This window comes from Malaya genurostris, chromosome 2 (genome assembly GCF_030247185.1).
Source record: "Malaya genurostris strain Urasoe2022 chromosome 2, Malgen_1.1, whole genome shotgun sequence".
NCBI classification, from domain to species: domain Eukaryota; kingdom Metazoa; phylum Arthropoda; class Insecta; order Diptera; family Culicidae; genus Malaya; species Malaya genurostris.
In genome coordinates, this window is record NC_080571.1 from 121,420,670 (window position 1) to 121,443,992 (window position 23,323).

The following is a 23,323-nucleotide window of genomic DNA, read 5'->3' on the forward strand; positions in this document are numbered from 1 at the left end:
ACAAAGTAAAATGATCACGTACAATCTGAACCCGATAACGGCTTCTCATTTTTTTACTTGTTAACAGAAGATAAACACTACGGGCGGTGGTGCGCCCCTATCATAAAATAAGATAAACTGCTTTGCTTGATGTATCGTGGCCCGCGTGAACCGGTTAGGAAACGATTCCACTAGAATATTCAAATATTGCAACCATCTCGACGTATCAAGGATTTGGTACCAAGAATTGTGATGGCTCACGCCGTTCCGTTTGAGCATCGCGGTGGGCAATAATTACGGTGACCGAAGGAGCACATCGCTCATGGTTTTCTGCATGAGCCGCACTACACTGGAACCAGGAGAGCGGCGAACCGGTTACTCGTTATAGACCGGTCGCGGTACTCGTCGTTTGATCATTGGAACAGGAAATTTCTATTATCACAAGGTATCCGCTAGCGGGAAGCGATCCTCGGAGCAAGAAGAAATCGGTAAAGAAATTCCATGCTCAGGGAGAATCACGTTTTCGTCTCATGCCACTTGGGGTGGTGAGCTCGAGAAAATAGAAATTCCACGCTGGACAAGGTACGGCGTGGTCCCTGATCCGTTTCGTAGATCCACATGCAGTTTGCGAGGAAACAACATTCTCACGCTAGGAGAAGCAATGGAATTCGTTTCAGCTGCCGAATGACTGGAAGGTTGTCTATGAGAACGAAAACTTCAAACAAGAAAACGAACGGATAATGTTTAGTGTAAATTCACAATTTGAACGGTTATACTTTTTTTGGCAAATTTATTCGCGAAAACACGACAAACCAGATTAGCGAGCTTTTCTTCCCACCGAAGATGTGTTCGATGCGGAAACTAGTTTCGCTACTTTTTTCGTTTACGCAAATAGACACCGGCGCTGTTATTTCCGGAATCTTTGTTCTGTGCTGTATTCCAAATGGAGCAGAAGAAACTTTTCGGCGTACAATAGATCTAATTTAATTTACCAGTTTAACGGCTGGGTGGCAGTGTGAAATGGACTGTAAAGCTACAACAAAGCTGCCTTCGATTTCGGCTGTTAGCGGGTTTAATTGCAAAACCGTTTATTTTTCGCCTCAGTGGCTCTTCAGACAGGGATTTCGGTTTCGAAGTTTTGAGTTTAGAAGATGTGTATAGCCAATCAATTCCATCTTTCATATTTTACTCACTACAGAATTAAAATACGAAAACTGTCAAATATTTGAGGTATTGCTGATATTTTTTATTTACTTTGCACATAAAACAATTAATCTAATAGTTTGTAGTATTCTTAGCTACTATCAAGGGTGAATATTGGAATAGCAAAGGTGTATTACCGATATTTCATATAATAAAACCATGATTTAGCATCAGGTAACACAATAAATAAAAAAATTCGGAAATAAAATTTTGATCTTCTTTTTCTCGACATGCCGATTTTCCATATGGGACTGATGTGCAAGTATGGGCAGTGTAGCGTACGTAGTACTAAACTGAATACAAAATTTACTCTAAGATTCCAAAGCGATTATTGAATGGATAAAATTGAAACTAAACATGAGCTCAGGTCGTTCAAGGTGCCTAAGAACGGCACACAAATGATACTTCTTATATTACACTCACACTAAAGAATTAAAATATTTGAACACAGAGTAAAACAGTTTAAAATTACATAACTACAAGGAAAACGTCATCAATATAGTCTTAAAACATAATCAACTCCACATAAGCTCAAGAAATTATTAGGGGAAACAGAGGATAGACCGGACACGTGGTTAAACCGGACAGCTTGAATATCTTATAAACCTGCTATTCACCCCTATTCTGTACGTCGATCGATTCGAAATATTCCGATCGAATATGCAATTTCCATTCTGCATTCCGTTCGAGTAGGGTATGAACTCGAATATCATTCGTTCGAGTTGTTAAATTTTCGAACATTACTCGATCGACTTGCGTACGTATTACTTCTGTTCGGTTTAGAACCGTTCTAATTTTTTTTATACAAGTGTGACGGTTTCGTTTACTAAGATATGAATAATATAAATAATATAAAACGTGTAAGTAGTGTTGAAAGCTTTGATAGTTAGTGTTCGAAATTTCAAGTGTTCCCGAACGAATCATACAAGTCGAACGGAATAAAGAATGCAAAATTCGAACTCGAACGAAAGTGTAGATTCGTTCGTATCACAAATCCGTCGGATTGCAGAATCGGGGTGATTATTTCGATTCATGGATTGACCTTGGTAAACGTGCTTGGAGATGACTTGGGTAAAAACCCAGTTTAAATTATTTTATTTTTTTCAATTTCTAAAAGGTATTTGATTTAGCCCCGGTCCCTTCTATATTATGAAAACACCTCCCGAAATTTTATACCTCAGTGTAATTTATCTACTCAAATAAGGAAACGTGTGGATTAATGAGCTAGAAACTATTCTTTTCTATTATTTTTTTGTAACTTATATGACTTCCAAGACTGAACATTATCATATTTTCTATTTATTCCAGATGCACCAGATCAGACTCATCTGTTATAATCCGCATTGTATCGAGAACTATTAGGTAAATAAAAATCACATATACGCTATATCAATCAATATTCACTATTAACTTTTCTCAACTTGTTAATCCTGCGTAATCCCTTCTAAACTTTTTAAATTTCTGTTAAACACTTTTGTGAACTTGCTAATCCTCGGAGACCACTTTAGTTCCGTACAATCCCTCCTAAACTTTTTTCAATACTGCACAATCCTTTATAAACTTGCTTACATTTGATAATCTCACACAATCTCTCCCACTTTTTTAATCCTAATAATTTTTGTGTGAGTTCAGACAAAGCTTAGCGTGGTTTGCCTCTTGGTAGATACCTCCTTTCAAAATCCAAACACCTCAAAATTATGGATTGAACTGCAACTTTCAATCGTATCCCTAAGAATTATGACATGATCGTAAGTCAGGATAGGTCAGAAATATTTCGAACTTTTTGAACCACCCCGTTGTCTCAATACCGCTGAAGCACTTCTTCGCTGTAATGAGAGCTTACCAAATTCAACCAAAACATTACAAGTGCATTGTGAAGTATACGAAGAATGCGCTTTTTCAGGCACATGTTCCTGTACATTCATAGTCTTGTTTGTCAGGAAATTCTGGAGTTTTATCGGCAGCTGCAAATACCTTATCAATCTCTTGCGAAATTATCGGTAATAACGAGTTTGGACCTGCTAGGACATTGATCAACAGCTTTATAGAACTTTTGTCCGGTTGCTCACAGTCCATCTTCGTTTCGTCGTCCATAATAATGCATCCCTCGTGTTTCGTAAGAACCTCGTTGCACCGCTTCCGGGCACGCCAATGGTCTCTAGATTCTGTTTCAGTGTCTTGTTACTTAAGCGCAAAATCTTTCCCGCAGACAAATCCTTTTGACCTGCGATATCATTATCCGACAGTCCTTTAACACGTTGTTTCAGAAAAAACATTTGGAAAGCTCAATTGGTTCTGATCAATAACAACACACGGACGGTTTCAATGCTAATGCTAATGATACCATTATCGGACAGCCCTTGGTGAGCCTTATTCGTACTCAGCACCTTCAAATAAAGCTTCTGATTCGTAGTTTAACTGCGACGCATAAATGAATCAGGACTTAACCAGTGAACAATAATGTATTGAAATAGGCCGTCAACTACGAACACGGAACAATGCTCAAACGGGAAATATAAGACTACTAGGAATCAGAAAACAGGGTTTGCGGTTCAATGCATAGGACGCTGGTCTTACAAGCCAGTTGTCGTATGTTTGAGCCCCGACCTGGAAGGATTCTGTACACTAAGAATCGGCTGCGAAATCTGTTGAAACAGAAAGGCCAAATTCCACAAAAGGAATGTAATGCCAAGACTTTGCTTTTGACTTTGCTAGGAATCACAAACCATCTAAAATCAAAGTTTAAGGATAATAACCTGAAATAAAAAAAAGAGTAGCTAGAATTGTAGAAACTATTTCGACCCTGCTATTACCCATAATCAATTAGTCAAAAAAAGTGAGTATTTGCAAGTTCAATTAATGATACAGAAACATTGAGTCTAATTCTACTTAGTATTGTAAATTCAATCGTGTTCAGTCAAATGTGATGGATCATGACTCGGAGAAATCACAAAAAAGCTTTTAGGTCGGCATTTGATCTCAGTCGAAAGTTGACTTTTATGTCTTTTTTGCTGGAGAAATCTGGAACTCAGCTAGAGTTTTTTTCGAAACAAACAATTTTCACAAAAAAAATATGTTAAGTTTGCCCTAAACAACAGTGGTGTGAGTGAATCCGATATAAGAAAAGAAATTATAGTTCAATAGCGTTTAAACTAGAGACAAAACTGGCTTTGAACAGATTATTTGACAGAACTTAAGGTGGAGACTTGATTAGGTTTGACATCCGACGAAAACGACACGAATTTGTGGTTTCCGGTGATATTCATTTTTTTCCAAGATTCACTATAGAAAACACTAAACATGATCAGATTGTTTTCTCTTCATTCTTCAGAACGTAACACTTAGAATCAAAGCTTAAAGTTGTCACGCATTCTCAATGAAAGAATCCAATCCAACAGCCGTTAGTCGTTATTTTACTGTCTCGTTCGTAAATGACCGACATCAGAACAAACGAAGAGATGACAAGACGAAACCAAACTATCGTCTGCGGAAAGAATCAGCAGAATTTCAATTCTCATTCTTTCATAGATGTATTGAAATGCTGTGACGCTTGGAGAGTGTCTAAAATATGATAAATAGAAGTAATTAATACATTCCAGAACCTCTTTGGAAACTAAAACTACTGTCATTATCGATTAAGCTTCGGTTGAATTTGAGTCAGGAAAATGACTTTTATTAGCTCTGCTTAGGTTCCATTCAGGTTTTTATGAACACTTTGAAAAATAAATATATTATATTTTCAATAGGGATTACTCTATTGTCTGAAGTTTGCTATGCCAGTGTAAATTGACGTCTCTACTCAGTATTGTTCGGTAAATCACCATGAATAGATTAAGTCCAGAACAACGCTTCCAAATCGTGGAAATTTATTTTGAAAATCACTGTTCAATTAAAACTGTTTATAGCGCAAAATTCTCTTAATTGATGAGGCGCATTTTTGTTGAATTTGGCCATTAAGAAAAATTGCGCATTTGGAGCAAAGATAATCCACACGCCGTTCAAGAAATACCGATGCATCCCGATAAATGTACTATTTGGTGCGATCTATGGGCTGGTGGAATGATCGGTCCTTATTTCTTAAAAACTGAGGAAATGAAAATCGATACATAACCATAATCAATGCATTTTTGTTGCCAAATCTTCAAGATATGGATGTAGACGAAATGTGGTTTCAACAGGATGGTGCCACTTGTCATGCTACGGCCGAAATAATTGACTTATTGAAAAAACATTCCAACGACAATATTATTTCGAGAAATAGACCAGTTAAATGAAACCAATATTCAACGTGTCATTGCTGAAATACGCCCTCAAATGCTTGAAAAAACGGTCGAAAATGGGACCTCCAGAACGACCTTTGTGAAAAATAGTCGTGGCGGCCATATGCCCGAAATCATATTTAAATGTTAAATGCCAAGAAATTATCTACCGAGGAAAAAAAATTAAACGTTTCATAATTTGTTTTGTTTAAATTTCAAATCAGCAAGTTCTTAAAAAATCACCCCTCAATACATCAATAAAAAATCGATTCATTTTACCAAATACATTCGTTATAGTCCGCCTTACAGCATAAGTCACAAAAATTATAACAAACATTAAAATTCCTCTTGCACCGAGTCTATACCGCATCATGTGTACGTACATGTATTCCGGCATTCTCTGGGATTCCTTAACCATAAAATAAAATACTCAGTACTCTTGCAACAGGGCAGACTCTAATCAGTGCATTGATTAATCCACTGTGTTTATCAATTTGCACTCGCATGCCAGCGCGTGTGTATTTACTTGTATATGCATTCCTACTGCAACAGTGTTGCCTTCTACAGTACCGTAGAAGTACGTTCATACATGCTCGCTTGCAGTTGCACACTATTCAAGTGACGGTGACGGTGCCAGGGTAAGCCATTACAATCCGACCCAATCCGAATCCGTACCAGACCAACACAACGATTTCATTCATAACAGTGTTCTGCTGCCCCGCGCCTACCTCAGGAGCCATTCAACCATCCGTTTCCATTCATTCATGATTTAGTTTCATTCATGCTATTTTTTCCTACCTTGGAAAGCATTCCATTCACCACCGATGCTAGAGGAGCGTTGCTTTCCACACCTGTTGCCCGTTCTACAGCAAAGCGCTGTGTAGCGTTAAATTAATCGTTAATTATCATTTTTATTAATATTAATATCACACAAAGTGGATTTTCTTCAGTGGCCCGCTTTCAGTACTTCTACTCGAGCGACTGATTTCCTACTTCTGTTGTCATGAGAAATACGCTGTGGAAAAGTTTCCACCCATTTCTAGCTTACATTTTTCACCTCCAGCTGAGAGGCTGAGAAAATACAACTTGTGTCTTGGATGTAGTCCAAGTTATTTCTTATTCAAGGTTTTTGCCATAAATATATTCAACTTTTCTAGCAACCACGACTTATGACCTGGCACTACAAATTTTCCCACACGTGACTCTTCGGGTTTAATACGATCCCAAACTCCCAAACCGTTTTAATTCCAATTATGTGTGCCAGTTGGAGTGCAACCACTAACGGCCATCACTTCTACTGCAACTGAAATATGCGCGTAACGATGGCATCATTTAAATTTCCGGTTTGTTTGTTCCTATCGGGAAACTAATTTACAATCAACTTGTGAATATTTCTTTATTAATTTGTGGACATGAACAACTTTGAACCAGAACCGTTAGCCTCAACATCGATTATATAATTTCAATCGATAGATTGAAATCTCGTTCATTCCATGTACAGCCAGTTTAAGTTCGATCGGTTTAACTTTTAATTATTCAAAGAATTTCATGACTCATCTACGCGATTCGTCCATCAACATCCTGTTTAAATGAGTTCCACTTGTATGCATGGGACGGCTACAAGCTTCATCATCTCACCGAGCTGTTGTGAACATGCATCACTGCCAACTGGAAGCTGCAATCAGTGTGACTCATATGCCCTGACCCTGTGTCATTGCGTAACTCTCCCATTACTCGGTTGATTATAGTGGCAGCCCCGAACTGCTGTCGCCATCACGAATACTGCTTGTTGATGGGGCCACCGTGGAAGGAAATCTTTCCGATTCATATTCTCATGTATCATTGTATCAATGCTTACGGCGTGGTTAGATTTATAGGTTTGAAAACTTGAACTAAAAGTTTGCTACATAATTACATTACTCCTTCAATACAATTGGTTCAAAATTCATTTTTCTACGCTGTAGGTATTACATAATACTGGGTTCAAAAAGTTCTATTTTAAGACAGTACATGTCTTCAAAGTAGTAAAGATCACGTTTGACAATTTTCTAAACGGAAAAAAATTTCGGCTACAACGAAATAAAACTACGACTACTACGACATTGGGATTGTCATCATCGAGTATTTACATTAATTTGAGAATTTGCCTTACCTGTCAACCCTTGTTAGCCCTTTGGTGTTCTTTGTTGTATCTCGCAAATGTGTAATTCGGTCCATACTTCATTCAAACTTCATAGCTCACTATCCACTTGATCGGTTCACCTTGCTCGCAATGCTCCTTTTCTTTTAGTGCTAACGGGATTAGAGTTATACTACGTTCACACTATGAGTTAAAACAAGTTTTAACTCTGATTTCATGTTTTAAGCGAAATAACACGTTTTACTTTTGCGTTATTTCATATTCAGAAACGTCACATTAAAACATGTTTTCCCGAAATAACATGATATAATTGTCAGTAAAGCACAACCCTGCTAGCATTTTCCGTCACTTTACGACTATGTCAATTGACAAGCTGCTCAACAACAGCAGTTTTCCATCAAAGTAGCCATGTGATCATAATAAAACAAAACTGGAAACTGGTACCAACGTTGCCAGGTATAGCGATTTCTCGGTATTTATACAGATTTTTGCCGTCTTTACCGCAATACAGATATGTACTCCCGAAATACCGATAACTCACTAATCATACAGATAAGTACCGATTTTGGTTTTTAGCTTGAATAGACATGAGAAAAGGTATGTTATGGTTATGTAAAAAAGACTCTGATACCGATATGGTACAGATAGATTTTTGCGCCGAATACAGATTTTTGGAAAAACGGCCTGGCAACGCAGACTGGTACAACCACTTTTGTTTTTTAATTAGAAGATTACTTTTTTGATCATTTGCTGCTCAAAAATATTCGAAACATTGGCAATAAGCGTGAAACGATAATATCCTTCATAGCTAGGAAAAGTACCTGGCTTATTTCTTATTTTTCGGATGTTGTCAAAATAGTTTTTTTCTTTCCTATCTGCGACGTAGGCATTTTTGCCGTTTGTTTATAAACGAACTCAATACCAAGTAATATTTCATGCGTATAACATAATCTTAGTGTGAACATTGCGGTTTTAACTTTATATTACTATCGTTAAAACATGTTATTTTCTGCAGGTGTGAACATAGTATTAAGAATCATTTCCACTACGTTGCCGTCCTGTGTTGAAACGGCGTGCCCACACCATCGTAGTAACCACATTTCTGTTGTGCGTACGATAAGTAGTTCCCCAAGTAGCTGTTGCAATTCGTGGATCACACGCCGTGTTCACGTTCCATATTCTTCCTTATAAAAATGACAAACCACTCCCTCCATCCTTTTTTGCGGTAATATCTCCCCTTAAACCTTAGAAATAATCCAGTGCAGCATTCTAACCAGTGTCTCTTCACCATATTCGAGCAGCTCATCTGACAATTGGCTCTGTTAACCGATATCGTCCCTTAAGGTCTAAGGCCAGTGTGTTTTAGGATGATTTAGAGGGCTATTTTCACGCTTCAAATCTGATTTTCTCAGGTGACGGTGACGAATATAAAAAAACCCAACTGACAATCTCTTAGAAAATTAGTTTAGATTATTCTGTGAAAATTTCAGACTTGACACTAGCGGTCAGGATGTCGTAAATGAAGAAGCGGTAGAGGATGTCGTAAATGAAGAAACGGTCTTTAGTCTTCAATACGCACGTCCTGTTGCTGATTGGTAACCATACGACCATGCGCTTGCGCATTTTTCCATCATCGTAAAGCCAATTCCTAATACACACAGCTCCGGTGAGAAGTAGCTGTTCGATGCCCCCTGACCAAGTTTATGCAATTCTACGACATCGAATATGCTAGTTTACAACTCATTTCGAATCGGATTACTTGCAATATTATTAATAACAATAATTTTCCAAGCGGCACACTTTACATAACTGACACCTGTGACAGCTATTTTGTTCCATCTACGGTAAGGTTATAACACCCTTGCTCAGCCTCTCATTCTGCTACTACATTGGGATGCGGAAACATCCAGTCGTTAACATACGTGGAGGGATAAGATAGGAACTGGTGAGTGGTGACCCACTATAAGTTTATAGATATGACGGCAATTCACTGTTCAAATCACTCATGAATACCAAAAACCGGAACAATCCAAGACGGCTTCTTTGTGGAACATGTAATGTTAATTGAATCGAACTCGATAAGTAAGATATTACCGAATACTGACCTCCACGAGAGGACGTTGTGATTTCGATTTTTTCATAAATTCAGGACACGTGAGTCTCAGCATAGTAATATCTCTGGTGGAATCCTGGATCAACTTCAAATTCTGTCCGATCGAAAATTCATTATCCATTTAATAACGTGAACTTCATAAAACGGTAGTTCGCAAATCATTCCGTGAATGTTTTTGGAATGATGTATCCAAGTTAAAATCAGTATAAATTCCTATTCATTTGATATCGTTCAATTAAAACTGTTACGCATAAATTCCGCTGGTTATTTTTAAACGAACACTCAACCTTTAAGATAAGATCCCAAAAAGCAAATCCTACTGCGAATCGCAGTATTTTATTACTTCCGTCCCATCGTGAAGGCGTTCGCATTCGAGGTCAACGGCATGGCAGAATAATTGGCGGATTTTCCACGACTCCTTGGTACCGAAGTGCAAGGCGCCACACGCTTTCGCATGGTTTTATTCCTCCAACCCTCATCATCATCTGTCACGGCCGATCCATTGTGAAGCTTCGGGGGCATAAGTATCTCTTTTTTTTTGTTGCTGCGCTTTTTGCTTCCCAGTTCATTCTGTGGGAATTCAAGCACAACCATCACGTTGCTAAAAAGTGTTAGTTTTTAATAGGACAACATAAATGTTTGTTGGAAAAATTAATCCATTGCACTCAAGAGTGTGATTACAATTATCTTTTAAGTTATTTACTGGTGATTTTGATCATCCATCATTTAACAGGTTATTATATTTTTACACTAGAATTATATTTCGTTTTGCATTCGAACCGCTGTGCAGCTGTGCACGTCTCGGGAAATAAGTTGCCTTTGCCTATATATTTTACGTACGACTGAGGTGATGAAGTGGGCAACACGAACAAATGAAATCGTTCCAAGTATGGGAACCGACGCTCTAACCGTCTTGGATGAGATCATTACTTACTGATAGTTAAGTAAAAACCTTTCTGATGAAAAAAAATCTTAACGGATTAACCATTTCTATCTGATTACCTATCAGGATTTATTTTACTTCATTTACGCTTTAATAGAAGTATTATATTTTTCAAAAGTTTAACTAAATATTACTTTTAATAGTATGCGAATACACGTGGTCAACAGATGATCGTTTGCTGCCGAAGTAAAGCTTTCTGCTAAATAAGAAAATTTTAAATGTATGTTAAAATCATTTAAGTATGTAATTGTAACATCCCTCGATATTATGATTATGTAAGCGTAAAGAGATTCCAATAGCTTTAACAAAATAACCAAGTTTTATTTTCAATGACACAAATGCATGTAGTCTATGCTAGTTTCGTTTATTAAATTTGAAACCAGACAATTTAGTTCTAACATATAACGAAAAAATCGTGTAATACTTCTATTATAGAGGTTTGAACTTTGTGGCCACTAGGGCTAGAAACACTTTTCGGCGCTATATACGGGGTTGGGAATCGAACTCAGGTTTGTTGCATGCCCATTATACTATACCTATTGTCTAATACGGCATGCTTATATTTACGACATGTGTAAATTCCTTTTCTTCGTATTGGAAATGATTGTTTCTTACCATGCTATAAAAAGCTCGTTGTTCGGTCGAGGTCATATTTGTGTGGTAAATTTTTAAGAATACCGTTGGGATTTTTGATTTTATTCCCATTTACAAATAAGTCAGAAGTTCCTCAAGGTAGTAATATGGATATCCTTCAGCTCGCATTGTTTTTCAACGATATCGCCTTGCAGTTTGATGCTGTACACAAACTGATATACACTGACGTAATATCGTGCATTGTGTTCATCTTCAATAGCTTCTGGATCAATTTGTCGAATGGTGTTAATGAAACAATCTTGTGATTAGCATTGTCAAATGTCAAATGATTATATTCCACCGAATACTGCATCCAATACTCTGCAGCTACAAAAGCGATGTACAAACGCTTACCAAAGTTGACTATTTTGGCCATCTTGGTATTTTTCTGGATCGATCAGTCCTAATATCTAATAACCACTACTAAAACACTACTCATTGAGAAATTTAACAAGCTGTCTTTGTATCGAAAATCGACGTCATACCTACGCTTTAAAGAACCTGTCCCTCGACTGCTGCCTTTCAACCAACCTCGCATTATTTAGACCCAAAAAACTGTTATAGAACCTGTTTGAACTTTCTTCATAGTAGAAAAATTGTTTGACTCTGGAAACTTTTGTTGCCAGATAAAATGAAACGTGGGTTGAGTAAAGTCAGAGACATAAGTGGGTGACTTAAATACAAATAAAACTTTGTTCTATGTTCATACTTCCGAGTAATCTTTTTCGTTAAATGATTGATAGTTTAAATTGTGAAACTTTTACTTTTCTTGCATCTAAACTAAAATATGAAACAGTGCGAATTACATTTTCTTACTAATTTGTCACTTGAGCGTTTAGTAGAATAAGTTCACTAGAATAATATTGTATCACCACTGAATACTACTATATAAAACGTCACTATACACATTCACTATGTATCTCACAACACCATAAACGTGTATAATAAACGTATTATTAGTATTATTCAATTTTATCAATCAATTACAAATTAAACAATGATACTTGTGATCCAAATCCTCTCCGATATTTCTAGTATTTTATTAATTTTTCACACTACTGAAAATTAAACTGTTGCGTTGAGTATAACAATAGACATTCATGATTAAGTTCTACCTATTCTAGAACAGGATTCATTTTAAATGGGCGCTTCATAGAAAAGTAAGTGATTTTAACGTCAAAGCTCCGTTAGTTTCAATATTAGTACGACTTAAACACAGCTGTAAAAACAATCTATGCATAACACGTGTTCCAACATAATTTACTGAAATGTTTCGATGATTATTTCTTTGACTATTAATTGTTCCTATGAACAAGACAAAGACTTTAGACAATAAATATCCTTCATATGCTCGGCTATCTTTCTTACAAGTAATAAGCATAGGAATGCTTGTTCAAACACGTAGCTAACTCGTTGTATGAACGTTAGGATTATATCAAAGGAAACATCAAGATTTTTCATTGAATGTCCAAACCGAAAAGAAATTTTAAATCACCTTAATATAATGCAAATATTATTAGTTGACATTGCAGAAAAGCAGCGTCCTCCATATTTCGGATTATGTGGTTATCCTGGAAATTATTATTCATGAACCGATTATAGTAAAATTGATGCTATATCGATAAAGTGCCTCACCTTGCAGGATTCCTGATAAGGCATTAAATCATAAGATACACCACAATCGCCAATCACTTGCTGACGTGCTGAAAAGTTTATTACTCAACATGGAAGTGTCCTAATAAATATCAACAACTTAACCTTATAAAAATCTGAACAATTTCTCATCAGTCAACTGTTAATATTTTCTATAGTCTGCATCCATTCCAGGCAATGAAAGAGCCGATAATTTAGCCAAATGTGGTGCTCTTGAGGGTGAAATTTATGGGCGAACGATTGCTTTTCACGAATTCTATAGCCCATCTTGCCAAAGAACATTTGCCAGCTGGCAAGCTTCTTGGGATAAAGATGATCAGGGTCGGTGGATACCTTCAATAATTCCGAAAACATCGACAAAGGCATGGGTTAGGTGACAGGATGTGAGTAGGGATTTCATTCGTGTAATGTTCAAACTCATGTCCAATCACTACACGTTAGATGAACATCTCCTTCGAGTTGGACTTTCCTAAACTAATCATTGTGCTTGTGGCAAAGGTTATCGCGTTATTGATCATGTCATTTGGACATGCGTGGAGTATTATCGTGATGTCAGATCTTAACTAATGAACTCCTTGCGTACCCAAGGTACACTATCCAATGTCCCAGTTCGCGAAATTCGTGCTTGTCGTGACCTTCCGTACATGAAACTTCTTTATTTTTTATTAAGACCATTGGAGTTTAAATTTAAATTTTATTTTATGTTAGCCTCCTTCCTCTTCCATGAGTTCAACCAATAGCCAGCTAACTTACTTTGAATAAAAGTGATGTACTGATACAAACCTTGAATAGTTATAAGATCAAGTACAGTATGTACAAAATAAATGTTTTCTTCTTTCATGTAATTTATACTATCAAATCGTTTGATAAAAACACTGTTTAGATTAAATTATGAATACTGAAATACTAATATGATGTTTGAGGAAACTAGTAGTAATAGGTTTTATTAGTTATGACTGTGTTCGAAATATATTAGGTGAAAAGTACTATGTACGGTGGATGCTACGGCGAAGTCAAACTAATGTATATTGTCTTATGAAATGAACGTATTTATGAAAATATTTTCTAATTGATTTGAAATCAATCGAATGTTGCTAAATTACAAATAACCGATGATTAGGTTATTACCTAAAGTGAAAGATCTTGACGTTTTCTTTGATAAGATTTTGACGCTTGACCACAGAGTTTTGGTTATTTAGGGGGTTGGTTGAAAGCCGTTGTTGTACTTAGGGCACATAATCGTTTTCGCTATTCTTTACGTGTCGTCTTCGACTCATCAGTGCATAGTAGCTCGAACTAAACTGCGTAGTGCAAACATGAACAGTTCAATTTGAAACGCTATAATGCCAAGACTTTTTTTTCAACTTTTTAAGATTAGTAACAAGATCATTAAACCGTATAAAATTTCTAAAGTACTTATTCACTTGTACTAATCAAAACCATCTCTTGTTTAGTTTCAGATACCAATCGGATTACCTTATAAGCGAACAATGAATGGTATTATCAGGTAACTATTACCATTTAATTTCGATTTACAATTATTGCTCTCTTGCGTTTCGCAGTTTTGTAAAATTCATATTGCCATTTGAAAACTATTATAACCGGTCTCAGTTCAATCCGGACCAACGCAACACAGCAATCTGAAACCTGGAACCACATCTAGGATGGCTAGCCTTCACGGAACAAATCGCGTTTTTCGCGTTCACGGCCATTCCACGATACGTACCCGTGTCTCCGGTTTCGAATAGTTGGCGAACAACTATTAACCGAACGCCATTGGGCCACATTCCATCACGACCTGGCCTGCTGAGTGTACCTGAGCCGAACCGAATGAATGGATCAAGCAAAAGGCACATTCTCATTAAAATTCAATGAATGTTGAGCTCAGCACCCGTACATCGAAAGCTTAGAAAATGGTTCACAGCCAAGCCAAACCCGTTTCAGGAGGCAGTAAATCTCAACAACACTCATATGCCACATCCCTTGTAATGCGTGGTTTTCGTTTTACGACCATTGTGTAAAATGTTTTGAAGACAAAAAAGGGTTAACCTGTTATTAATAATACAAATAAACCCCGTTCCCATGGATCTTGGCATTGGTTTATCGCTAGTGTGAATCGGTACGCATTTGAGTTTTTTTTTCATCTGGTCACCGGGTTATGGACACACTTAACCAGACAACTGTCTACGGAATACCTAATCAGAGAGTCGATGTTCAAAAAGATATATACATGAGCTCTTTTGTGTTATTTACCTAAGCAAATGATCAATTGTCTGCCGAGTTCCTGTTATTTTTGCTGAACTCATGTCCGTGATTCATTCCATCGGAATGTTTGAGCACAGTGCTGGAAACGTCATCCTGAATGCCAAATAACCTAGGCTGTAATCGGAATTTAAACTGTTGCCGTTTACCTCTAAATCAACGGACTCAACCTGTTAAACCGGACAGCAATAATCAATGTTCACTTATGCATTCCATTCACAGACAACGACTTTGCTGGGACGGAACTCCCTCCGTTAATGCGCGAACTTCACAGCTTGACACCATATTAGGATTATTGGTTCATACGCATACATCACCGCCTTGCAACCGCTTCTAGGTTTGTTATTGATTCATTCACACTACGACTCACGTATCTACCCGACGAAAGATGACTATAAAAGTGATTACTGCTTTGCGGAATGTGGTTTGCCTTTACCATAAAGGATCAATAGTGTACATTGGAAACTGGTTACGTAATGGCCGGCACGTTCATACGTAGCTTAAGATTTCGTGTGCTACTTATGACTTATTCAAGACTTGTTAGCTGCAAACGCAACCGTCTGCCTTTATAGTAGGAGTCTTCATTGCTACCACCGACGTAAGAAGCCTTTTTTCAGAATACTTGATCATGAAATAAATGTTAATAAGATCCATGGAAGTGTCGTTCAGTCACAGTGGTTAATTATTTTACCTTCTGTTATTATCCAACTAATTAAAATCGAAAAGTATTTTACACAATTTCGAATCCAGTCGATACGCATAACATTACAAAAATGTACTTTACTTTTCTCATTATTCGATCATGAATTACTTTCGCAACCCAACAATGTTTCGACTAATCTAAAAATAGTCATACTCGAACAATCGAGTTATTTTTAACATCTATAACACCATTGAATTCAGCTCTACGTTTGAAGTCCCCGTTGCTAACTGTTTATCTGCGTTGTTCTATTTCCTGACGCCCCGAAGTCGTAATATTTCACCGCTACTCCGAAGCTTCTGAATGCGGCCGGATGGAAACATGCAAAAAAATATATTGAAAAAACAGTAAAAGTCAAGCAAAGCTGCAGATGCGTGAATAGTGCAGACAAATATATATTGTCCTTCTTAACACTCCCTCTACAACAAATCTATTTAAACTGCTGAAGGTAAAAACGGTCTGCAAAATATTTCAATCAAATTTTCGTCTGCGTAATATTACACCGAAACTGATGTTCGGAATGGCGTATGCTTAGGAAAAACAGCGGAAGTCACACTTTCAGAAAATATAAATGGAGTTTGAATTTACTTCGCATTTGAATCATTGCTTTGATGACATGCATTCGTTTTTGTCCACTACCTGGGCAGTTGTGTAACTCATAGCAACAAAGTACAGGAATGCAGTTTCAAAATCTTGCTCCATTGAAACTTGATTTACTGGAATCACTGACAGTGAATCATCGGCATTCTTCACTGGAGATAATGTCTAGAATAATGAGTTACATTTAAATATGGGTATGGTTTGAAAGATTCATTCGCTGACTCATAGAGACTTGCACGGGAATAGAGACAATATTCATTTTTACGATTTGTTTTTAAGCAGCATTTGTGGTTACTTTGCTCAATTTTCATAGTTTTTCGTATTCCTCCTCCGCTGAACAGACGTAAAGCTAAAACTCTACATAAGTTGCAAATTATTCAAATTTCTGATTCACTGAGGAGCCGAACTATTTTTTAGGGTTGAGTCTTAGAGATTTGACATATAGAAAGACTGTATCAAAATAAATGCCACAGACAAAATTTATTACAAAAAATTTATTCTAAGTCGTATATTTCTGAAATCCGCAGCCGAACCAATAATGATTTAAACAGCTTTCACAATTAAAGAAAGTATATTTTAAACAGTGAATGCAATTATGAAAGATATTGAAATAGTTCTAGCCGATACATTTTTAAACGGGTTGTTACTTAAAATTTCAATAAAACTGTACCGATACTCAATTATTTTACTACCGTTCCCTTACCATTACCGAACGAATTGTGAGATCTGCCCTGCAATTAACGACTTCTTCTGGTATTCGTACCACTTGTCATCGGCCGTGGTTTTTAATCTTTCCAATTTCAACATATTTACCTACTTGGTACTGTTAATCACGGGTCTGTGCTATTTCAGCACTTTCTAATTTTTTTTTCATCCAAACACGTAACACTCAAAAATCTGCGTCATTCAACGATCATGTCTCATGGTCGCATTTAGAACAATATGTGGTCTTGTATAGAATAAGTTTTACGCGTGTCTCTGTGAGCAACGGGATTTCAGCAGGTTATGGACTTCGTAGAAAACCCTAGTAACAACTTCCACACATGTTTTCTGCTCGCGGTTTACCCAACACAGTGTCGGCTGCCTCGCTCTTTCTCTACCATCTATGCATATTTTCTATTCTATGTTTATTGTCAATCTAATCATCTCGGTTTTCCCCCTTAAAAAGGTACAAAAGCCTCTTCCACAGCTCTACGATCAATACCAATGACATCAATGTCGTCTGAAAAGCTGGGAAGCATATGAGGAATTCCATTTGAATTCGGTGAACGATTTTTTAGTATTTTTTGAGTTATGTATAATTACAGATAATTTACGGAACATTATAATTAATTTTTTATTGGTTATATTTATTTTTTGACAATTTCGGATGATTTCTTTTTATTTTATTCGATTGAGAAGCTAATTTTCGTCAAATTTCTTTATTTCATTTTTTTACAATGTCAGATAATTACATTTGTGAATGATTTCTTATCGTTTCATGAAAACGGCAATTTGTTTACTATCATCACAAGTTAAAATTGTCTTACTTCTATTGTTTTTCTAGTTAACTGAAATGAATGAATGGTATTTTTGCCTTTCGCTATTGAAAAGTATTAGAATTGCTGGAAAAACCGACTTTCGAACGGAGCATCGGAGACCCATAGTGTTATATACCACTCGACTCAGTTCGACGGGATCGGAAAATGTCTGTGTGTGTATGTGTGTACACTTTTCGAAGATATTTTTACCGCTCAATGTTCTCAGAGATGGTTGAACCGATTTTAACAAACTTAGGCTCGTTTGAAAACTACTATCGGACCATTGATCAAGTTCGAAGACCAAATGGTTGTGACTTTTGGTTCCGGAGATATAATGGTATAAGTGACGTAACCGACAAAACACGTTGATTTTTACCGCTCTTATACATATGAGAATGCCAAAATTTCGGGATCACCTCTATTTTCGCAAAGTTCTAGTACTCAAAAGTTCAAGTACCTAGAAAAAAGCCCTCATGCAAAATTTGAGCTAAATCGGACATACGTAAGGGGTGCTGCTCAGCGGTAAAATTTTGAAAATTTTCAATCTTGAAAAAGCACCATAGGGGGGAGTACATGAAATTTCCAAAATCGAAAACTTTTTTGATGCCAAAAGTCTCAAAACTGCATGATACTTGACGATTTTTTGGAAAAATCAACTTTCTGGGACATAGAAAAATTTTGATATTTTCGATGATTTTTTTTTTCGAGATGACACTAAATCTCGACGTTTCATGCAATTCTAAGCCTTTTTTCATCGAAAATTTTTTTTCGACTTTGGAAATTTCATGTTCAACCCCCCCCTATGGTGATTTTTCAAGATCTATGAAAATTCCACTAAGAATGGTTTTGCCTTTCTCTATAGAAAGGTATTAGAATTGCTGGAAAAACCGACTTTCGAACGGAGCCTCGGAGACCCATAGTGTTATATACCATTCGGCTCAGTTCGTCGAGATCGGAAAATGTCTGTGTGTGTGTGTGTGTGTGTGTGTATGTATGTGTGTGTGTATGTATGTGCACTTTTCGAAGATATTTGAACGCGCTCAATTTTCTCAGAGATGGCTGAACCGATTTGAACAAACTTGGGCTCGTTTGAAAGCTACTGTCGGGTCATTGATCAAGTTCGAAGATTAAATGGCTGTGACTTTTGGTTCCGGAGATATGATTGTATAAGTGACGTAACCGACAAAAAGCGTTGTATTTGAACGCGCTCAATTTTCTCAGAGATGGCTGAACCTATTTTAACAAACTTGGACTCGTTTGAAAGCTACTGTCGGGCCATTGATCAAGTTCAAAGATCAAATGGCTGTGACTTTTGGTTCCGGAGATATGATTGTATAAGTGACGTAACCGACAAAAAGCGTTGTATTTGAACGCGCTCAAATTTCTCAGAGATGGCTGAACCGATTTTAACAAACTCGGGCTCGTTTGAAAGCTACTGTCGGACCATTGATCAAGTTCGAAGATCAAATGGCTGTGAGTTTTGGTTCCGAAGATATGATTGTATAAGTGACGTAACCGACAAAAAGCGTTGTATTTGAACGCGCTCAATTTTCTCAGAGATGGCTGATCCGATTTTAACAAACTTGGGCTCGTTTGAAAGCTACTGTCGGGCCGTTGATCAGGTTCGAAGATCAAATGGTTGTGACTTTTGGTTCCAGATATATGATTGTATAAGTGACGTAACCGACAAAACACGTTGATTTTTACCGCTCTTATATATATAAGGGTGCCAAAATTTTGGGATCAACTCTATTTTCGTAAAGTTCTAGTGCTCAAAAGTTTAAGCACCTCGAAAAAAGCCTTCATGCAAAATTTGACCTAAATCGGACATGCTTAAGGGGTGCTGCCCGGTGGTAAAGGTTTGACAATTTTCGATCTTGAAAAAGCACCATAGGGGGGAATACATGAAATTTCCAAAATCAAAAATTTTTTTTGATGCCAAAACTCTTAAAACTGCATAAAACATCGAAATTTAGTGTCATCTCAAAAAAAAATTTTTTTGAAAAAATCAACTTTCTGGGACTTCATATTTTTTCTAAGTCCCAAAAAGTCGATTTTTTCAAAAAAAATTTTTTTCGAGATGACACTAAATCTCGACGTTTCATGCAATTCTAAGCCTTTTGGCATCAAAATTTTTTTTTCGATTTCGAAAATTTCATTTACTCCCCCCTATGGTGATTTTTAAAGATATATGAAAATTCCACTAAGTGGACTAAGAAGGGTTTTTGCCTTTCTCTATAGAAAGGTATTAGAATTGCTGGAAAAACCGACTTTCGAACGGAGCCTCGGAAACCCATAGTGTTATATACCATTCGACTCAGCTCGACGAGATCGGAAAATGTCTCTGTGTGTGTGTGTGTATGTGTGTGCACTTTTCGAAGATATTTGAACGCGCTCAATTTTCTCAGAGATGGCTCAACCGATTTTAACAAACTCGTTTGAAAGCTACCGTCGGGCCATTGATCAAGTTCGAAGATAATATGGCTGTGACTTTTGGTTCCGGAGATATGATTGTATAAGTGACGTAACCGACAAAAATCGTGCTATTTGAATGCGCTCAATTTTCTCAGAGATTGCTGAACCGATTTTAACAAACTTGCGCTCGTTTCAAAGCTACTGCCGGGCCATTGATCAAGTTCGAAGATCAAATGGTTGTGACTTTTGGTTCCAGATATAGATTAGCATTACTGTTCTCATACAAATAGGCAACGCAAATGTCAAGCACTAGTTTGGAAAAATGATGCTGACTGTGTGACATAAACACTGAAGCATGCTTTTGTGAACTACTCGAATCAATCTGAATCAATTGGTGTCTAAATTTATTTTATAACATATGAAACATATTTTCATGAGACTGTTATGAAAGAAGAGAAAGGCATTATCACACCACTAGGTGGATTAAGAAGGGTTTTTTAGATTAGCATCACTCTTCTCATATAAATAGGCAACGTAAATTCCAAGCGCTTGATTGGAAAAACTATACCGAGTATGTGACATAAACACTGATGCATGCTTTTGTGAACCACTCGAATCAATCTGAATTAATTGGAATCAAGAATGAGCCAAAATTAGTGTCAGAATTTTTTTCATACAATGCTAAAAAAATCATGAGACTGCTTTGAAGAAAGAGTAAGGCATTATCACACCATTAGGTGGATTAAGAAGGGTTTTAATTCCTTGAATAGATCACCGCTTTTGAATATTGTTCATTAGCTTGTTTCTTGGTATTCGTACTCTATTGAAATCACACAGAAAAAGAAAATTTGTGTTAGTTGTTCCTTTTTTCGATTCAATCGAATTATTTCTTTTGCATTTTTGTTGTGAAGTTCATGTTCCTTAGTAAGCCTGGCTCTTGAAGCCACATGTTCTATTGATTCTCCTAAGGCAGGAGAACCTTTTAACTCGGAAAAGTTAGAAACTACAATTTGCACAACACCAATAATTTAAAAAAAATAGCAAATAATTTCTTGTTGTTTCATACCTTCTACTAAACTTAATAGAATAAATAAAATTAATATAAGGAGCTTTCCCTTGTTGTAGTCTTGAATCCAAACAGCCGCATAAGGTTCGCGAGCCGCAGATTTTCGGCCTTTATAGTAAGGTATCACCGTGTAAATTTACGTCTTCTGAAGCCAAAATATTCGAGCATCAAAAACAAAAAATTTTTGCAGCTGATTGGATGCAATTCTCATGCATTTTGATGTATTTTTTACATTCTGAAGCATGTTATTTTACGTTACAACGCGAAAGGCTAGATATGTTTGACCCAGATTCGCGTCATTCTTGTAAAATTCAGAAATTTAACTAATTACGTTATCACAAAATCAGTCAGTGCGAGAATTTACGAAGCTAGTAAATCTCAATTTTTTTTACTGAGTGTGCTTACAAGACTGCAAGTTATTTCTATACTTATTTTTATATATTTATTTTATAACCGGATAACAACTGCTAAAATTAGCCTTGGATTTTGCAGTGCTGAAGTCGTTTCTAGCCATTTTAGTTCAAGAATCGGACAAGAAAAATTATATGCAAAAACGTATTAAAACGTAATCAGTTTTCCGGAAATGATATTTTCATCCGGTTTTACCATTCGAAATTTCTGGACTGACTGCCGCAGCGATCGCTTGCTTCGTATCCGATTTTAAAACAATATAAGTGAAAAAGTCCGCATACGCAATTATTTGACGTATCAAGCAGCGGGAAGTATGGTAATCAACTTCACACAAGATTAAGTTTCCACGTTATTCTCGTTACCAAAATACCCAATTCACTAAACTCATATTTCCTATCGAATTGTACCAAAATCGCGTAACATTCATTATCACCGCGGGCCAGATCAGTCGGTTATCATTTTTTTTCTACTTCGGAATGACAATTTGCTTTTTTTGTACGCATCATTTCAGCTGACCCTTTCCGTTCATCATCAATGAATTCTTCTCTCGCGCTTTCTATCTTGCCACATTCATTATTATTATCACCTATTTATTATACATATTGCCCACCACACGAACGCACGCAGATGATCTTTAGACCCTTTCCTATTGCCATCCGTGTGACCATCACTTCCATAGGGGCCACATTCCAATCCTCCTCCTGATCTATCCCTTGTATACGATTATGTCTGTATCTGTATATGTGTATATTCACTCTGTGGCAATAACGGATCATTCGCCACGATACTCCGTTGCGAGGCAAAAGAGAAAGGAAGTCAAAGTCGTGAATGGGTTATCTCCAAGGCGAACCTATTAACGATGGAGCAACAGAGACAGCGAAGGAATGGCTGAACTCGTCAAGAAAACAAACCCGTAATAGGGAGAAGACGTGCGACGCGGTGGGTAAACAGAAAGTCATTCATAAAATCAGAGCTCCACTTTTAGCCACAACTCGCCTGCTGACTCCAGTTCGACAGTATTGCGATCGGATTCTTTCTCGCGTTCGGTTCGTCGTGTACCCAGTAAACTACCGCCATCTCACCATCGTTGCTGTTATCCAAATTTGGCCCTCGCGACCATCAACCACTGTCAACAGTCAAGGTGTTGCTTCTTAATCTTGTCGTCGGCTTTTGGTTCATGTTCCTTCACATTCCTTATTATCATTCTTTCTTCCGTTGTTTTTTTTTCACCGAGCCGTCCTTATGCTCGTATGTTCAACCGTCTTTTTATTCGTTTATCTCTCACATTATTTTGATCATTTTTACACTTAACATGCAATTCTCATCTAGTAACACTCAACATCGTTGGTCACCGGTTGGCGCTTTTTCAATAAGGTAAGTAGAATAATATTTAAGACTAAGCGAAAAGTTTCCCGAAATTTTTCAT

General features: G+C 36.9%; 1 long non-coding RNA gene across 1 annotated transcript in view; it reads left to right on the plus strand.

Annotated features, from left to right (window-relative positions):
- Positions 1-15,843, plus strand: part of LOC131430395 (uncharacterized) — a 29,775-nt gene extending 13,932 nt beyond the window's left edge. Inside the window, exons 2-4 of the long non-coding RNA XR_009229523.1 lie at positions 2,491-2,544; positions 14,378-14,430; positions 14,486-15,843. This is a non-coding gene — a long non-coding RNA (uncharacterized LOC131430395). The remainder of the gene's footprint in view (positions 1-2,490; positions 2,545-14,377; positions 14,431-14,485) is intronic.
- Positions 15,844-23,323: the final 7,480 nt, after the last annotated feature.